This window comes from Sycon ciliatum, chromosome 12 (genome assembly GCF_964019385.1).
Source record: "Sycon ciliatum chromosome 12, ocSycCili1.1, whole genome shotgun sequence".
NCBI lineage: Eukaryota > Metazoa > Porifera > Calcarea > Leucosolenida > Sycettidae > Sycon > Sycon ciliatum.
Window position 1 is genome coordinate 16,447,551 of NC_088654.1, and position 11,577 is coordinate 16,459,127.

Genomic DNA, 11,577 nt, shown 5'->3' on the forward strand with positions numbered 1-11,577 from the left:
CGCTAGCGCTAGTGAAGTGAGCCACTCAGGCGCCAATCCACGGGTGCCGTCGCTACAGTCACCTTCCAGAACAGGAAGAACTAATGGTGCCAACTATGCTTACATGTATCCAGATCTAGCGCAATGTCATATCGGTGTTCGCTGTGCATTTACTTGAGTGTACTGAATGGAGATACAGTAATCTGATTGAGTGTGCAAAACGACTACGTATGTTGTATGACTGTATTATTGCGTACTGTACTCGCGCCTCAGTTGTCTAGCAAGTGTGAGGTCTCGCGACAGACATCGCGAGTGACAGTCCAGTGCAACGCGCTACCGCCGGCTGCATGACTGCCTATGCGGAGCCAGCACTCCTACGCTGCACGCGGCGCAACACATTCACTTCTTACTGATTCACTGGGTACCGGGTCTGTACTGCGAGTCAAGGACGCGACGCAGTCGCGAGTCGGTGCAGCAGACTTCACTGACTCTGTGGCCAGTGTGAAACATTCCACGACAAGCCATACAACTACTTGCTAGTACAACTACAAGTACAAGTGCATGTACACCGTCACCGCACTACACTCTCCTACTACTAGTACTAGTCCTAGTCTACAGCGCAGACTCACAGGAATGCTGCATGCTGACAGTACACGTATTTTATTGGATCATGTAAATGCACTAATGGCAGTGCAGAGCGCTTCATATCAATCATGTGAACACTTCTTTGCTGTTACTGTTGACTTGCCAGACAGTGCAGCATCTGCAGACAGACAGACTGGAGAAGTGGCTACAGTGCTGAGTACTGAGTCGAGTACAGACTAAGAATAAGATTGAAAACATTAATTTTTGTGGACAAGCCTAGTTCTAGTACTGACTGTCAGTGTCACCAGGTCAAGTCTCATCGCACCGATCAGGAGACTTGATACTGTAGTCTGTATGTATGTATGAGGTTGATACTGTACTATGACTAGTACTAGTAGTAGTGAGGGCCTGAGCTTGGTGATGTGTATGGGGCTAACAAGACCTAGCCTAGGCTAGGGCGCGTTCGAATTGTCACTCTTTGACTGTTCGAGGAGTTTCGTTTTTCTGAAGAGGTGGCCTTATTGGCCTCTTCAGAAAAGCAAAGCTCCTCGAAACTCAACAACCTCACCCGATGGGAGAGTTGGATTAGTTTCGAAGAGTTTGGAATAGCTACGTCACGTTGTGCGTGGAGATGGTCGATCTGATCGGACGTCATTAGGCACCGGCGGATTATGCCGGCATAATTATTGGCATAATTTGGTGGTTGAAAATTTGGAGCATAATTTGGCATCCTTTCGGAGGTAGGAGCATAACTGCATGATTGTTTTACAGTTCTAGTATGTAGGCTACACAATTGTGTACAATGCACCTTATCAGTGCTGGTGGTCTGCATGGTAAAGGGTTCGGAGGTCATGCAGATAGTGTTTTCAATGAAAAGCAGGGTAGAAATCTTGGAAATACATTTTGTGTGCTCGAACTCATCTTCTCAAAGTTCTTTCTCACCCTGATACAGTACATGTAGCAGAAGATGCGGGTGAATCAGCCTTTATCAGGTATCCCGGGGCGGACGAGATAGTGATGGGTAGTCCGAAAAACTCCGCGTACATGTACACTAAGCTTGTTACGAAGTCATGACGTCTGGATCTTAGCAGCTATGACTGTGCAGGCTATGGGTATTGCTCTAATAATAAAAAATTGAGGTATAGTTGATGTTCGGTAATGATGGAAGGAGAGCTGGAGCTACGGGAGAGATGAGCTGGTTATGAGAATTCGCAGGGTTAGGGTGACATTGGTTGGACGAGTATGACGATTAGTATTTACGAAGACAGTTGAACATGACAGTTTTCAAAGGTAAGGAAAAATCTTTCACAGCAAAAGAAGTCAACTAATGAATAGAAGAAGACTTTAGTAATGTTTTCTCTTTTCCATGTTGATCTCTAGCATGCATGGACACCTTGGTAAGGGGATACTCATGTATTTGTTGTACTTATGGCCACTTGCAAGTACGAAAAAGGCACAATTTTCCGAAATTTGAGGCACCATAAGCACAACAAAGTGAATATGTATCCCCGCGTGCCAAAGCATAATACAGTAGATATTGGTTATAACGTGCCCTTCTGATTTTTCACATTTTATCACTATAACCGGTATATCACTACAGGCGATTTTCAACTGCGCGCGTCATACATACACATTATACACGTGTGGGTGCTCGATCGCGCTAATGTAGCGTACTGATACGTGATGGATGCTACTGCACCTTCTCCAGTCTAGAGTGAAGAACCTCTTGGCCCAAAGGCATCATCCAGGAAGCAACAGACCAGAATACCCTATGACAACACACATGTGGCTCCAAGTCGAGACATCAATGCCTCACACTCGTGTGTTCCTATCACTATAGACGATAATTTTTCTGCACAAAGAGGTGTTTTGAATGGTGATTCTGTATCCTTATAGCCGATTTATCGCTATATACGATATATTGGTTATAATGATAATTTGACTGGCTTTTTCTGGTTTTGCTTTTGATATTTTCATTTTGTATCAATATAGCCGGTTTATCACTATGTTCGATGACTTTATAACCGATATCCACTGTATGAGGATTTTGCGAGCATAATGGGAGAATCCATGAAAGCATAATTCCATGATTTCGCGGGCATAATCCGCCGGTGCCTAGACGTCATCATCGCCATGACAATTCCACTGAAAGTGAAAAACTCTAAAAAATAGTAAAATGATAGAAACCGTACTAATGCCAATGGGACACTTCAACTAATCTCTTTTAAAAATTTGTTTGAAGATGGAGTACTAAAATACTGATATTAAATTATTACAACTACATGTACTTGTTTTGACTCTTCGCGGCCGCCGCGTCGGCCCACTACGAAAAAATTAAAATAATGTTCACACGTTGTGCACAACCTCACGGTTTACGAATATTAATAAATCGATTTTTGGTTGGGGGGGAAGCAAGTCAGCACACGAAGCACAGAAGCCATTATAATTTCGACTAGACCTTTCGTACCATTACTCTTCAAGTCGAATACAATGGTGATTTTAATCACCATTGTATAAAACAAGGTAGCAAGCAAGTCCTTATAACCGGCACTTTGGCCCCTGAATGTCAAACTGTTTGGCACGAACCTACGCCAAGTCAACTCTCTCTCTCTCTCTCTCTCTCTCTCTCTCTCTCTCTCTCTCTCTCTCTCTCTCTCTCTCCCTCTCTCTCTCTCTCTCTCTCTCTCTCTCTCTCTCACTCTCTCTCTCTCACTCTCTCTCACTCACTCTCTCTCTCACTCACTCTTTCTCTCTCTCTCTCTCTCTCTCTCTCTCTCTCTCTCTCTCTCTCTCTCTCTCTCTCTCTCTCTCTCTCTCCATGTAAGTGCAACAACAATGACGACTGTTTCCAATAACAAGGAAGTGAATGAAGGTACGAAGAAGCACGAGGGGACTTCACGTGAAAGCAGAAAATATTAGATAATGGGGAAGGGGTAGGTGGGGTCTGGTCCGAGATGGCTAATGAGAGCTCTGATCCCGAGGGGCAAACATTTAGGAGAGAAATAGTTCAGAGGCCGGGGGATCATCGAGTGCCCGGCATAGTAGCAGAAGGCAGAGAGACAGACAGCCCAGCTAACAGAGTAACGGGCAGACCAGTGAAAATACAGATACATGCATGAGAGGAAGGCCAGAACACAAGGCAGGGGAAGAGACAAACAGTATGGTGCCGCAGAGAGACAGTCTGACAAGAAGAGAGAGAGAGAGAGTTTGTGCTTGTATGTGAGGTATGCGAAAGACAGAGAGACACACAGAAAAAATGGTGGACGGATAGACAGATAGTCTGATAGACAAAGAGAGAGAGATGGATAAATAGATTGCTAGATTGCGCATGCTGGTGACAGGCCAATTGTGTAGGCTGGGGGACTGCACCGTGTAGTACTCCCGCCGGAATGGATAGCAAGGGTGCAGAGAGACGCTGTCTGCATATAAAAGCTGCTGGATTTCCTAGCTACATTCATTACGATGAGAAGCGCTTCACTGCCTTCAGCTCAGGACAGAGAGCTCTACATGTTAGAAACCCCCAGGTATGTACCAGAGTAAGCTTACTTCTTGCCTTTGACGTTATTGTCCCTTTCGCCGTCAGACCATACATTTGTGGGTCGAATTCGACCCATCCTTTGAAATACTCTCACTGGAATGATTTTTTACGCACGATAGAAAATTTACTATCGATTCGGTGGCGAATTTTCCAGGCTTGCCAACACGAATGAGGCAAGGAAATAGCTGTATTCGAACATCATCCGGCAAACACCTGGAGGTTTAATAACCACTCGGCTACCCTCTACACTAGAGTTATGGCCGACAATTGCTTGCAGCGGAACAGTCGTGAATAAAAGGTACAAATCGCACATTTATATTATGGTTCCATAGCGCTAATCATTCCTGTACATTCATTTGTTTTATTATAATAACAGCTGTGCCGCAACCAGCTAAAAATGTTTGGAGTGAACTTGTACTCATTTTTAGTCGAAGTGTACAGTATACAATCATGTACCTAGTCCAGCATGTAAACTTCGTCGGTTTTAACCTTTTCTCCTTCCTCACTATTGTCCTAATTGTTAGTACTACCGCCGTCTGCATATAAAAGCTGGAGAATGTTCGACAATTGCTTACAGCAGAGCAGTTATGAGTAGGTAGGTTATGTGTCTCCGTTGGATATATAGCTTGCTGAATTCAGGACTGAGCAGTGTTTCTGCTAAGTACTATTTTCCCTTCTCCCTTTTCACTTCCCTTTCGTCTCATCCACCCTTCCAGGAAACTCCCCCGATAAGTATCCATTTACTTTTAGAGAATCCTTCAAATAAAGTCTAAATGAAAATGAAATGAATGAAATGACTCGGTAAGAGCAGATGAGGGTAGGAATGGTGCTGTTCCTTGCTGTTCCTTGTTTGTAGGCGTGTGTGCGTACCTGAGACCTGCGTGTATACCTGGTAATGCAACACAATTATTGTGGAAAGGTCACAACAATAAGAGACAAGATCAAAAGGAAAGCTTTACAATAATAACAATAATAATAATAAAACGTAGCCTGTAAAATGTAAAAAGTCACTGAGTACAGTTTAATTCAATATCCATGTCCAGTATTTATAATAAAAATAATCTGCTGCAATTTATAGATTCTCATATGCGAGCAACCTGGGCCTCAGCAACAACCAGCTCAGCAGACTCCGGATGCCGAACCGATCGCTCACGGAAAAGACCCCGTGAACCCCGCAGACACATGATGCATGATCGCAACAGGGCAAATGAGAGACGGCATCTGATGTAAGATATTACGTGGGAGTACTGCTCCTTCCTCCTTTCCGCTCTCAATAACGCGATTCGGCGATAGAGTGATGTCGCCGCTCTTCCCATGCCACCACTTGCCGACAGCACAACAGGCATGAACGTCGCATGCTCCACCTCTCTCATTCTCTCTTTCGTGTATACCTGGTGGTGTACACTGCTGTGAGTACGTACACTGTACGTGTGTGTGTGTGTGTGTGTGTCCATGTGTGTGTGTGTGTGTTTGAGTGCCTGTGTGTGTTTTGTGTGAGTGATTTGTATTAATTTTTATTATTTTACTTGGGCATTCCCAACAGACCCTAAGGTCTTCTCACAGGTTGCCCAAGTGATGCAGGAGAGCATACTCCGTGAAAATGCCGGAGAGACAACTCCGTTACCAAACTAGGATGGGATGACGCCAGTTCTTGATAAGGGAGCTGGTGACATCCCATCCAAATGGGCATACAGTCAACTTCGCTAATAACGACTGCGGATATAACGACAATTCGAGAATAACGACAGAATTTTCATGCCCAGAGCCAAGTCCATACTACCTGTATACATTATAATGAGACTTCGGGTATAACGACACTTCGCGAATAAGGACACTTTTCTGATACCCGGCGGAGTGTCGTTATACGCGAAGTTGACTGTAGATGGTGGCACCTCCACGTGGTTAAGCCTGGTAACGTTTGCATTCAAATCGGCTCCTACTTGTAGTCGAGGACTTGGAGCAGAATTGAATGCGAAAGGCTACGTCCACCAAAATCCATGCACATACAATGTAGGTACGCAAGAGGTACATATATTGTAGGTAGTTATTTCCTTGCTAGCCCTTCGCGGATTATGCTGGCATCATTTCTGGCATAATATTCGGATGTTGTCTAAACTTATGCTCTGGCATAAAAAGGACTTCTGAGACCAGACGGTCGGCATAACCTGACGATGCTGCACATGTATGTAGGCATGTTACCGTGGCAGTAAAACAACCTGTTCAATGTTACCCCTTATAACTATAAGCCTTGCTGGCATGGTGCCAGAGTCGTTGTAACGTTGCAAAGTGCAACAAGAGTGCAAGGGTACAGTATACATGTATCACCATCATTGGCATAATTCCAGCATAATTATAGCATAACCACTAGCATTATTTGAGCATAAAGGAAAGCATAATTCAGCACTTTACCGAGCATAACTCGCCAAGGGCTGTTTGCACTGAGTTCACCATACCATTCGATTGGACCGCGGCATAGTATCATCTTTTTAGATAATCTTTCTTTTTCTAGGATTACCAAAACTAAAAGGCTAACGCCTATCTGGGGTATAGCACCATCATTGGCATAATTCCAGCATAATGTAGCATAATCGCTGGCATAATTCCAGCATAATGGAAAGCATAATTCAGCACTTTACCGAGCATAATCCTCCAAGGGCTAATGCCAGGTCTGTACTGTGGGCATCTTCTCCGTGCCATGGCGCCTGCTTCGTTGAGTGGAAGTGCGCTTACAACCGACTTATGCATGTACATGTACAGTAGGTATCGGTTATAGCGTGGGTGTTTGAAAAACGACATTTGATTCTTATTGCCGATATTTCTTACACACGATAAATCACGTGTGACATACGTGTATCATATGCACGTGTGACATCATACATGTACATGTACATGTATGCGCGCACGTTTGGCATGTAGACACGTACACATGATACACGTACACACGGATCAATCAGACTCGCGGTCGTGCTAGGCGACTGCGGAGCAGCGGATACGAGAGAAGTCGGAAGAAAGAGTCCGACTGAACAGAAAAAGTGATTCTCCAATGCTCCCTTGGACATAACTCTCTTTTTGTGTTGAATATTATTGTATTGAGTATGCACAGAGCACAGATGTTATTATAGCAATAAAAACTGCTTTATGGCAGTTTTCTAAAAAAGGTTATTGTGTTCTTGTCCATGGACCGGACCCCGTCTAAAAAGTAAGAAATTAACGAAATGTGATAGCCGACAATTAAAATTTCACACAAAACCTCACAATAATCACAACACTTGAAATGCTGCTTTCAACACTAAACTTGTACTGCACCAACAATTGGCGACATGCAGTCATGCATGCATAGGAAAGAGGATCACGAGGGGAAAAGGTCTTCTACATGTAGCTTTTCATTCTGTGTGTGATTATTGTGAGGTTTTGTGTGAAATTTTAATTGTCGGCTATCACATTTCGTTAATTTCTTACTTTTTAGACGGGGTCCGGTCCATGGACAAGAACACAATAACCTTTTTTAGAAAACTGCCATAAAGCAGTTTTTATTGCTATAATTTCTTTTGTTTTTTTCTGCCACCAATCAATGTAATGCCCTATTATCAATTTGTAAATGATGGCCTTCACATCATATCAATACCGTATTATACGCATTGATGTGCAAGCCTTTTCTTGCAGAAAATGGCACTAGCATGATGCATGTTCTTCTGCGGGGAAACATGTGAGTAGTGGTGGACCGTGGTGATACTTTTTTTATACGGAGGTCATTCTGTGCATGTTGCTGTAGCAGAATTTCATGACTGTCATAAAATTGTCTTGCCTTTCAGATATTGATTTCAGATTTCCCCACCCTCAATCAGATTTATTTGAGAAATGTAACCAGGTGCGTGTCGCAGATGTTTTTGTTAATTCTGTGTTTATAATGGTTTATAATCATGGGTTATCGTGATAAGGTCATCCTGCATCATATTGCACTGAAATCGTAATCCTGTTGATGTCGATACAACTTTTGGAAGTAGATTAATGACTACAAACTGTTAGTCCACGATTTTCTAAAACAACACAGCAAAGAAAGAACAATAAACATGTATTAAAATGTAAACAAATACATTGCTCAGTCCGACACCTCGTTCCAACAACTACACTGATCCCAAGGATAAAAGGGGCAAGGCTATGGTTGGAGGTACTGAGAGATAAACAAGGCACTCCATAATAATAAAATCTTACACATCTTTTGGTGAGTAGGAATGATATCCAGTCGAACCTCTTTAGGACGAACACCAAGGGACCGATGGTATATTTCTGCGAGTTTGTCTTAACCTAATTTATAACCAGTGAATACAATTATTTCTCCAATAGACATACAAATAGATTTCTTCTACAGCGAAAGATTCTAAGCCACACCAACTCATTGACTCGTCTCGTATGAAACAAATGAGTCACTAGAGAGGTTCTGCAAAACGAAAATGCGAACTTTCGTTCTACGTCATGAAGTGCGAAACTTCGCACGAACTTTCGCAACTTTGGACGCAAAACTTGCAGGGAACGCGAAGTGAACAGTCGTACACACTTTTGTGAGATCGGGTCATGGCGTACGTGCACTTGGCCCGCGCAAACTACGAAAATGTGCAGAACGCAAAATTCGTACACACTTTCGCAAGGACTGTCGCGAAACTTTGTTCGAATTTTCGTTTTGCAGAACCTCTCTACTGAACCTTTCTTAAGGCCCTCATCAGACTACGTACATAGAAAATCGAGTACAAAATCAGATAAAACCTAAAAGGCAACATTTTTCCATGCCTGCTTTCAGACTACACATTTTACATGCAATATACAGGCAACCTTTGACCCTACGAAATTGCGCAAGGGGCCTGGGATGTGTGAAAGCAGCGGACAGTCGTACCCGGGTACAAAGTTCGTACAACTGCCTGGTGAAAGTACGATAAATGCAGGAAAGTTGCCTTGTACAAGGGTTGGCACCCTGCCTGAAAGGATTGGGCAGCTTTTTAGGCTTCTCGCCAGATTCTTGTTGTTGTCCTGGAAACTTCTATGTAAATGTGACTTATAGGCTGTTTTGTACCAAGTCTGAAGAGGGCCTTAGCAACATGACGGCAACTGAAACAGCAACAGAGAAAGTACGATACATGTACAGCACATTCTTGCAGGTACTACAAACATATTGCAGATCGTAATTCTTGCTTTGGCGGCACGAAACTGTATTTGGGGCAGTGCAATCTCGGCGGTACTCACAAATAATAAATTAATCAGCCCAGACTCGAGTAAACAAATCCAATCATACAAGTACGAGATCTTCACGAGACGAGACTGCACCCATTGGCTTGTGTCGTATGAAGCAAACAAGTTTACCGAACCTCTCCACAATGGAGATTTTCCCAGATACGCGAATATATTTTGCAAACTCGGTCAATGGGTCCTTGAACCTTTCCCTTCAGATTGGGAACTGCCAACGATAGTATGCCACTGACTAGTGCATTATTTGTGACATACCAATGTACAATGAACATGAGTATTTCGACAACACATCTAACATAACTTTACATAAGCCTTACCGTCAAGAAGGTGAACTCGCGTTCTTCGCACACTGTAGACAAGGACAAAGAGATAAAAATGGATCTAAATCCGAATATAATCAGCACACGTTTCCGTAAATGAAAGGGCGAGCATAAGCAAATGAATCGAAGGAAACCGGTCAACTCAGAGATCACCTGTCATCGAGTATTCCGTAAAAGGAGGCCTCGGCAGCGGAAAAGCTAATTTAGAAAATAGATCCTGTCAGCTTTTCCATTCTTTATTGCATTCCGCCCAAAATGAGCACACTTTTCGTAAATGAAAGAGTCAACAAAAGCAAATGGATCAAAGGGAACTGGTCAACTCACCTGTCATTGAGAAATATTCCGCGAAAGGAGGTCTCAGCCGCGAAGAAACGAAATATTATAAAGCCAGGCCAGGAGACGAAATATCCGAAACAGCTCATACAAGAAGCAGTTCCAAAGGAGGAAGTTCCTCGCGCATGCACATCCGAACACGGACTGCACTGCATGCGCAACACAATGTCTGCCGTGCACGTGCACAGCACGCGGCTACCACCCGTTGGTAGATCTAATACCGAGCACCTTACGTAGAGACTTACGTAGCCTAAGTGAAATACCGAGCACCGTACGTAGAAACTTACGTAGCATAGCGGTGTCGTTTTTCTTGCCATGTGAACACAATAATAGAAAAGCTGACAGGATCGCTTTTCTAAATTACTACAGGCGATACACTTTGCACTAATCTGGCATATTTTGCTACACAAAATCCATTCTTAGGGCCGATATATTCTACTATGCGATAATACTGCTTGTAAGAATAAATATACACATAAAATATGTGTTATGATTATGAAAAAATGAGTGTTCATTCTTGTAAGCAGTATATTCTTGTATACGACCACACTATAACCGATACGCACTGTACATGTACATGTATATACAGTCATACTACAGTGCTGCTCAATGAAATCCAGTCGTGTCACTCAAGTAACGTTAGTTTGCGCCTTGCGCCATTTCTCAGCCCAGTGTTAGCAGGTCTACTGAGGGCTGCGCAACGCCTGGCGCGTACTTGACGCGACTGGCTTTCATTGAGCTACATCATAATACATTATAGCAATAAAAACTGCTTTATGGCAGCTTTCTAAAAAAAGTTATTGTGTTCTAGTCCTGGGTCCGACAGAGGCTATAGAAAATTTATAAAATTGCTTCCAAACTGGCTTGGACTCCGTCTAAAAAGTAAGAAATTAAAGAAATGTGATTGCCGAAAATTAAAATTTCACACAAAACCTCACAATAATCACAACACTTGACAATCGAATACTGCTTTCAACACTTGTTTAGTCTGACACTGTACTTGTACCGCACCAACATGCATGCATGGGAAATAGGATCACGAAGGGAAAAGGTCTTCTAGCTTTTCATCCTGTGTGTGATTATTGTGAGGTTTTGTGTGAAATTTTAATTTTCGGCAATCACATTTCTTTAATTTCTTACTTTTTAGACGGAGTCCAAGCCAGTTTGGAAGCAATTTTATAAATTTTCTATAGCCTCTGTCGGACCCAGGACTAGAACACAATAACTTTTTTTAGAAAGCTGCCATAAAGCAGTTTTTATTGCTATAATTTCTTTTGTTTTTTTCTGTCACCAATCAATGGAATGCCCTTATGTAAATGATGGCCTTCACATCATATCAATACCGTATTGTACGCATTGATGTGCAAGCCTTTTCTTGCAGAAAATGGCACTAGCATAATGCAGGTTCTTCTGCTGGGGAAACATGTGGTTAGTGGTGGTGATACTTTTTTTTATACGCAGGTCATTCTGTGCATGTTGCTGTTGCAGAATTTCATGACTGTCATAACATTGTCTTGCCTTTCAGATATTTCAGATTTCCCCACCCTCAATCAGATTTACTTGAGAAATGTAGCTACGTGCGTG